Source organism: Pinus tabuliformis, chromosome 2_1, assembly GCF_031772625.1.
Source record: "Pinus tabuliformis cultivar Carrire ecotype Pingquan chromosome 2_1, CPIR1, whole genome shotgun sequence".
NCBI lineage: Eukaryota > Viridiplantae > Streptophyta > Pinopsida > Pinales > Pinaceae > Pinus > Pinus tabuliformis.
This window is the reverse complement of record NC_142299.1, coordinates 940,580,854-940,589,806: the sequence shown is the minus strand read 5'-3', so window position 1 is coordinate 940,589,806 and position 8,953 is coordinate 940,580,854. Positions and strand designations below refer to the sequence as shown.

At 34.0% G+C, this 8,953-nt stretch overlaps 1 pseudogene; it reads right to left on the bottom strand.

Moving 5' to 3' along the window:
* Positions 1-2,393: 2,393 nt before the first annotated feature.
* On the bottom strand, positions 2,394-3,566 carry LOC149203735 (importin subunit beta-1 pseudogene; annotated as a pseudogene).
* Between the last annotated feature and the right edge of the window lie 5,387 nt (positions 3,567-8,953).

Genomic DNA, 8,953 nt, shown 5'->3' with positions numbered 1-8,953 from the left:
GACAAGCAGAATCCGGAAGCTATTCCAGAACCAAATGAGCCACGAGGGAAACTCCGAGTGTTTATGAAGAGTTCTAAAACCCTCAAATGGATCTCCGCCCTCGGATCTGAGTCGATAGATCTACACCGTAGAAAAGGAGCGGGAACCAAAGGCGTGAGGGCCGAGGGTACGAAGAACGGCGTGTTCACATGGCCAAGCAGGTGAGCCAGGACACCTGTGCTGGGGGCATTAAACAGCTGCCCATGAAATTTAATAGCAACCAACAACTCATCGCCGGAAAAGTTACCCGGTCGTAAACGATGCATACATTCCGATTGCCAAATAAATACACATGTAAACCATGCAAACGAGCCGAATCGTGAATCAATTAACTATATAGTTTGACATGGAAATGAAATATATCCAAGTTGTTATCAATTCCGAATGGCTATATGTAATGACATACTATGTGCAACAACCAGTTACGTTAAAGATGATATGTAAGGTTATCATAAGTTTTACCATAAAAAATTTTTACTTTTATGTATTATGGAAGGGTCGTGACACAGGTGCATACAGGAATTGTCAGTAGTTATAAGTTATGGCTTTAGAAACAGCGTTTCCTCATGGCACAGAGAATTCTTATCGTCGTCGTCATAGTCTAGTGGTATCGTCGGAGACGCTTTTAGAAGATATGTGGGCCCATTTCATTGCCACAGGAACCCATTATCCAAAACATGATGAGCTACAACTTACAAGCAGTTGGTTGTTGTAATGATGCACAAGAAGAAAGCCGTTGGAATCCTGATGTTTCCGTGCTGCCATTGAGGGAGAACGACTTAGAGGACATGATACTCTTCCAACCTGTGCAGGAGGTCGCTAAGCATGGATGGTCTGCATATCATGAACAGCAGGAGATAGAGATCCCTGGAACAACTAGATCCACAGAGTGCAGGCCGGTGATCTACAAGATGGAAACGAGAGGGGCACAAAGTGAAGGTGCAAAGAATTCGAAGCGGTACAGAGGGGTTCGCAGACGTCCGTGGGGTAAATTTGCAGCGGAAATAAGAGATTCAGCGAGGCAGGGGGCTCGAGTGTGGCTCGGCACCTACCAAATGACGGAGGAGGCCGCTATGGCTTATGATAAAGCTGCTCTTCTCATTCGCGGAACTCGGGCCTCTATAAACTTTCCCGTAGAGGTCGTGATGAAAGCTTTGGCAGACAGCAATTACGGATGCTCCTCTAAACTTATATCCTCTCGGCAGAAGCACATCAGCGTCCTTCCACTTCAGGTACCAGAGGCCGACTCTCCTGCACCGGATTTTAAGAGATATATTGGAGAAGGCGATGATGGAATGACCACAATCCGGACAAAAAGAACGAGAGGGAGTAGTAGAAGTAACGACATACAAGAGGTGGGCTCAGTGTTGGAAAGCCCTGCACGCGATCATAACCATTTACGCGGTGCTGCGTATGGGTTGGGTAACGATGTGCAATTGAATAGCTTAACTGTAGAGTCAGCTGTTGTGGAGTTGCAGGACCTTGAGAATGATTACTTGGAAGAGTTGCTTCTTTCCACAGAGCACTTTAATCATATCCTCAGCTTTTCTTTGACTCCACTAAGTGATGTCTTAAAAACATAAATTTTTAAAACGGCAGGTCTTGGGCTTTTCCGATTTGTATTTGTGAATTCTGCTTCTTGTGCATCCGACAATGTATAACCATGATGTTCATCGGCTATTTTTCCACCAGAAATGTATCATTCCATTACCCTTCGGATAAGCGAACTAACTCTCATTGTCTCATGTACAATGGTGGCTGAGAAGAATGGCGGGTTGTTATTGATGTCCGCACTCTGATTAGTACCTTCTACTGTCTGTTACTTGCTCAATTCAAGAATGGGGAGTTATTTGCTTTAAATGAACAGTTGCCAAATTCTAACGGTTTCATTAAGTCATATCCTATAGGCTAGGAAATGATTCAACCAGATTACTCACGGTTAAAGTTGATCACCCTATCATACTGTTTTTTTATAATATGTTTCAAGGGACCGCATGAAACAAATTTTGAGATCTAATATGGTCCCAAATTTTCATTTTGATTTATTTTAGTGGGTTCTTGTTTTAAGAAATTCACCTTGTGTATTTTTCTAACTATAAAGCATAGGAAAGACTACCGAATAAAAAATAATGATTTTTTCATTCTTTTAATTCAAACTTACAATAACCTAGGAAATAGTAGCACATCAAAATTAATGATTTGTTCATTCTTTTAATTTATGTTTCGATCTTGAGCAGACAAAGCTCACCACTAAAATGTAATTACATACTTCACTAGGTACCTTCCAACCTATGTGATAAGATAAGACTAAGAGACCTTTTTCTTGTTATGTTCCAATTCCCTTTCTTGTCTTGCTAGTAGTTCGCCAAAATAGGTTCTATACTTAAAAAGTAGAGTGTCTCCATTGTTGAATTATGGAAAAATTCAAATACTCTCCAAAGTGTCCATGAAGTTGTCCTTAACATGACTATTCTTATCCTTCATTGCATTGAGAACAAAGCTGAGAGTAAGATTGACAATAGGAGTAAGCTTATGAGGTGATGCACCCTCCAAAATTGATCAAAAGGCATAAGTAGCTACCTCTCGATATCTCTAATCTGGCTTTAATATGTTTTCTTCTACAAATGGCATAATAAGGGGGACAATGTCATCTCCCCCAGTTCTAGCAACAAGACACAAGCAAGTTCCTCTGGCCATAGAGAGATTTCATGCCCTCTCATCCTAATCTTGGTCCTCTTCTTGTTTCAACAATGTCTCTAATAACATTGGCGGAAGAGAATGAAGTGCTTGCTTAATAAAATAAAAGCAAGGAATGTCTAAATCACCACTTAGGTATCCTACATATTCCTCTAGTATATCAATTTATTCGTCACATATAGAACTCCAAAACTCGATAGCTTGAAGAGAAACCATCTCTTCATATGTTTTGATAGCCTTTCCTATAATAGAAAACATGTCTTCCATGTAAGTGACAAGATTCTCATAATGTGTAGAAGATATCAACACCAGACATTGAAAAGCAGTTGATCGAATCCTTACTTCTGTGGACAAGGTTGCTTCAAAAAATACTCTCACAATACAATCCCTATCTACATCATTATCAAAATTCTTCTGAGAAAAAGTCAAAGCATTATACAATGCTCGAGTAGTAGTAACCCTAACCTCATTGTTAATCTCAGATGATTTTGTTCCATGCACAACAACTGTAAGGATGGAATTTACCTCATCTTGGGTAAGAGTATCTGCAATAACCTCCTCACAAAGATATGTGTGGGTGGTTCCATTTGTGGGACACCCATGTTCAGTAATAATGTCCCGATGAGCTCTGGCTACTAGCTGTGAGGTAACTCAATGCCAAGAATCATTGCTATAACCTGTGATGAAGTAGATCGAGCATCTGGAATAGGTCAAGAAAGAGTTTGCATTAAGAAGTTGTTGATCTGATTCTTCATGGATCCATCCACAATGATCCATATCTGCGATTCACATGATCTTTCAGGATTTTGGCTCTCACATCCGAAATTCATGTTTTCCTTAAAGGACTTGTTTCACATCTAGAACTCATCTTTTTCTTTTACTGTCAAAGTGAAAGTAGAATATGAAGACTCATAGTTAGTTCACAACTTAAAATTAAGATACCTCAACTAGATTCCTTTGAAATGCATACTCTTAAAAACTAAAACGACCTAAATTCAAGAATATTTACATACATTTTACGTGGATTAAAACAATATAAGAGAGTAAGTTAAAGTGAATTCATAGATATATATTTTGTAGCAAAAGAATTATCCTTAAATTTCCAGTGGCAATAATTCCATATCAATTGGAATAACTCATATTAAGCATGAGGAAATTACACAAATCCCACTATATAAAGAGAAAATTCTTATTCATTACATGTTGGACCTTCACAATGATAATGCAAAAATGATAAAGAAAACCCTTAAAATTGACCACCCGAAGGTCAATGAATATAAAAACTAATAACTACTATATTCCATTTGAATCAATCAGACACAGACTAGGCCAGTATATCGATGACATGCCTAGGATTATCATTCCATACAATAGTTTAAAAACAAGATTCATGAATTGAACATCCATACATTGACAGACTTCCAACAAAAAAATAGCACAGTCATACCATCCACAATAATACCTATAGCATTGGCCAACATTAAATAAAAAAATAAAAAACATGCACATGAGAGCATTGCAAAGATAGAAACAAGCACGGGATTAAATAGAAGAAGATTTCTACAAGAAGGAAAGAATGATTCAACTGAAATTAGTAATGCATTTCCTAAATTTACTCTGCATATGCATGATTAATTTGAAGCAATCCTAAACATAAATGGAATGGATAAAGGATATTTAACCTATCTAATTAATAAAGGGAAAACATGGAAGATATGAAGGTGGAAATGCAGATGCTAATATTGGATGAACTTGGCTAATGCATCAACATTGAAACTAAGAAACAAAATGCGATTTCTTTTAGATATAATAGAAGAAGGGTTATTAATCACTCCGGCCATTTACAAAGTGGCATACCAAGTGGTAAAAGCAATGATATTTTTTTCTTGTTATGCAATCTTGACATTTCCATTTCTTATTTCAAACCGACCTTTGGTGCTTTTGTAAGGATAATAAAAGGAAACAATGTGGATGTTTTAGTTGTTGATAAAACAACAATACTGAGAGTTTCTTTCATAATCATGAATGCAATTTAAGTTCTCTTTGAGGCCCACTAGAAAGTAGGAATTGGGAAATACTTTTATAATACTACTACCAAGCAATGGAAGAGATGAAAAGTTAGTATACGTAGGAATCAAATTCCCAAATCCTCTCAACCAAACAACGCCAAGCATTTCCAAACTTTCTAGACACAATTAATTCGAAACAACTTGAGGCACAATCATGCGAACCTATTATGCAATCTCCTTAATCAGTTGATCAGCATATGATAAGCATTCATCAATAAACTCATTTCAAAAGGAATGTTGTTGGAGGAATGCAACATAATTTGAACCTAATGTATCAGCCAAGTCACCTAGACCCCAATTGAATCCTTTGTTACTTGCTCATTCGTGCATTAACATGTATGAAAATATAAACGTCTATCAAAATTATGAGAATGAAGCCTAGATAAACATAAAGTGAACTAAAAACCTTATATGTAATTTTGATAGCCTTGGAAACGTTAGGAACACAACCTTGAACCATGCGAGCTTCACCTAGAAGTCTTGACCTTGCAACATTAAAAATCCCATTCCTCCATTTATGAATGCCATTTCAAACCTTCAAGCGTTGTTGTTGTTAAATATTTTTTTTTATTGCAAATTCTTCTTCTGTGAGGTGCATTATTACAATTCCTATTTTTTTTAAGGAGAAAGGAGAGTATGAATGTAGAATGGAATCTTTCACATGAGGATATTTCTCTATAGTAGTAAGATATGTAAATATTATCAACATCACATAAATAAAAACCATAAAAATCCAAAAAAGAGCCATGAAACATAACATTGAAACTACCATAATAACAAACCAAAAAAAGCCCACAAGCCACGACATTGAAAGTACTTGCAATGTTATTAAGGCAGGGAGTAATCACATCAGCCTTCGACCCCATAGAATTTGGTGGGATTAATCATATAATAGTGAATGGTTGTCCTCTATGCTTTTTTGGCCCTATAGACCACTCAGCATGGCATGTATTACAACATGGAACATTTATCTGTTAGTTGGGTTATGGTTCAACAGTAAACCAATGTGATCTTTTATCTTCACTGACCTAGGTTCAGTTCCCGGTGTCCAAAACATTAGTTTGAATCATTATTTATTTCCTACATTTCAAAATATACCAGGCTACATGTGAATACTTGATCCTCTCCTTTATGTTTCAAGTATTTGTAGAAGTGAAACAAAGAAGTGAAGTCTTTGTGCTTTAGGTGCAGGTACTATTGTAGATGCCCATATTTTCCATCCTAGAAATTTTGATTTTTTACTTGCGTGCTCAAGTTGGCCCAATACTAAGTACTGTTATATGGGGATATTCTCATTGATCGAATCATGTTTCAATTCATGCAACTCACTCTTCTGCCTGGGAATTCCTAGAGTGGCATGTCCCAGGAGTTTCATGCCTGCTCTAGCTAAATATTGGGTGGTTCCTAGTGAATGAATAAAAGCTAATGACATTTATCCAAACAAAGGGACACCTCTTGACGAGGTGAAATGGTTCTCTGCTTTTTGAATGGAAAAAAAAGGTAACAAAAACTTTCTAGAAGATAGAAATCATCATAAAAACCACCAAACATAGAGGTATGTTAGACAAAATTTACCTTAGATGTAAGTTCATCTAAAGTTGTGTATGCATTAGTTTCCAGTGTCGTGGTGCGTGCATCCAAGGAATTATCAATAGCCCATAAAACCACCTCAAGGGCACTAAACTCAAAGGGTGACTATGCATTGAATCATAAGAAGTATCCAAGAGTTTGGAATCAAAAATAAAATGTGAAATTATAAAGAAACAAGTATCACTAATGTCATTTCTAAAAATGTTAAAGCAAAATAAAACATAATTGTCTTGTCCCAGTATCCATGTAATGTGCATGACACTTAAAAGAATGGGATAGGTGATGTGAATTGGCAACATCTAGGGGCATCATGTTGCACATACTTGCTGAAAAGATTAAAGGATGAACAGTCAAAAATTGCACCTAGAACTTTGTTTCTAGGGGAAGATCCTTTGACCAAAGAGTAAATTATTAAAAGGGAGTAACCCAACACAATGAGAGAGCATACTTGAAATTCTTTGTCTATAAGAATGCATTAGAGCAAAATCCTAGGCTTGTTTTTGATAATTTTCCATCTTCCAAGTCCCATTAAGACTCCAAAACTTTGATTCCCATGAACACTCCAATATTTGATTTCTTCAATGCCATAAAAGACCCTCTCCCTCCTACCGCTCCTATTTTAAATTATTATTAATTTTAAAGAGAATTAAAATGTAAGTTAAACATACATGTTTTTTTGAAAACATCTAATAAGACTTGTTGATATGACATTTTTTTAATGTTTCAATTTAAGTAAAATAAAAGAAAGGGCTTAACTACTTTTGACATAGAGTATTCTATGGGCCCAACTTCCATCCACCCAATAATTATTAATGATTAAATTAAAATTGTAGAAACCTATTTGAAAATATACATGCTTTACTGCATAAATATATACATAGTTGACATGGAAATATTTTATTTATGGACCACATTGTCCACTTTGAATTTTTTTTTGTTATTCATATATTTTTAAATACACTTTAATGAAAATTACTTAACGCTACATAGTGAAATATTTCATTTATATATCACAATGAATATTGTTATCATTATTAATAATTTTTAAATGCCATATTTTAAATTTATATCAAAAGTTGAATTAATTACAAATTTCTCAATGAATTTTTTTACTTTCAATTATTTTTTGTCTTTGAACGTTTGAACGCTTTATTACATTGTCAACATTAGGCATCATTTCAAAGAAACAATGCATTTCTTCTATCTCTTTATTACATTGTCAACATTAGGCATCATCTCGGAGAAACAATGCATTTCTTCTATCTCTTTATTACATTGTCAACATTAGGCATCATTTCAGAGAAACAATGCATTTCTTCTATCTCTCTATATCGATATGAAGACACTAAAGGAAAATGGTTAAAATGAGTTTCCCAGATATTAAACTTCTAATTTTTTTTTGTTAACTATTATTAAGTATTAACCAATAATTGATCTGACAACTTGTATAGATTAAATTTGAAGGTGCACAATGGTGCAAGGTGGCATCTAGAGAGCCTTTGATTAAGGGAACGGTAACTAAAAGAAAAAAAAAAACAAGTAAATTATAATATTATTTAAAAATTAATATAATCATATAATAATATTTTAACTATAAAAATTTTCCTACTTTATTATGGAGATTAAAACCATACTCTCAACCTAATAGTTATTAATAATTAAAATATAATTTTAAAAATCTTAAAAAAATATATATATACTTATCAACCTAATAATTTCATATATATATATATATATATATATATATATATATATATATATAACGTGACAACTATCTTTACTTAAATTTAAAAGAAGATTTAAAAACAATATAAAAAGTGTCGAATTAAGTATATATTATGTTTTAGTTTCTTTTATTTATTCACTTTTGTATGTATAAAAAACGAGTTTATAAAATAACTAAATAAATTAAAAACTTGAAATAAGGTTTTATTTATATATAAATATATGAAAATTTTATAATCATTTTTTATATAAAATTTTTACATTCACTGCACCATGTTTGTGGATAGTAAGTGAACCAGACAAATAGAAACCACATTAATAATTTGCCACTTATTTTATTGAAAATCTCAACATAAAAATAAAATAAAAATAAGAATAAAAGTGAAAAACAAAAACACAATCCCAACATGTTACCACCCTACGATAATTCAACTGAAAGAAAAACATAAAAAATCATTAATATATTAATAACATCATATAAATATTAACTATACTAACAATATCAAATGAAACCCAATATTAAAAATATATATATATATATAGATATATATAATTTTTAATAGGAAATAAACTAACCCATATCTAAAAGTCATTTTAAAATTCCTATAATTATAATTAATTTTCTTGAAAACATACAAACAATATTATTGGGTCATCAGGTCTGATTGGTTTGTTAAAAGGTGTGTTTGTTGGCCACACGATATGTCTTTTATCACTGGATCTTCAGATCAGAATCCAACGGTCTGTGTTGGACTGCGTGTTTGTTTCGGCGGGCCTGCGTCTGTCCCTGGGCTCACTTTGTAATCTTTTGACCATGAATTGGGGTAGACCTG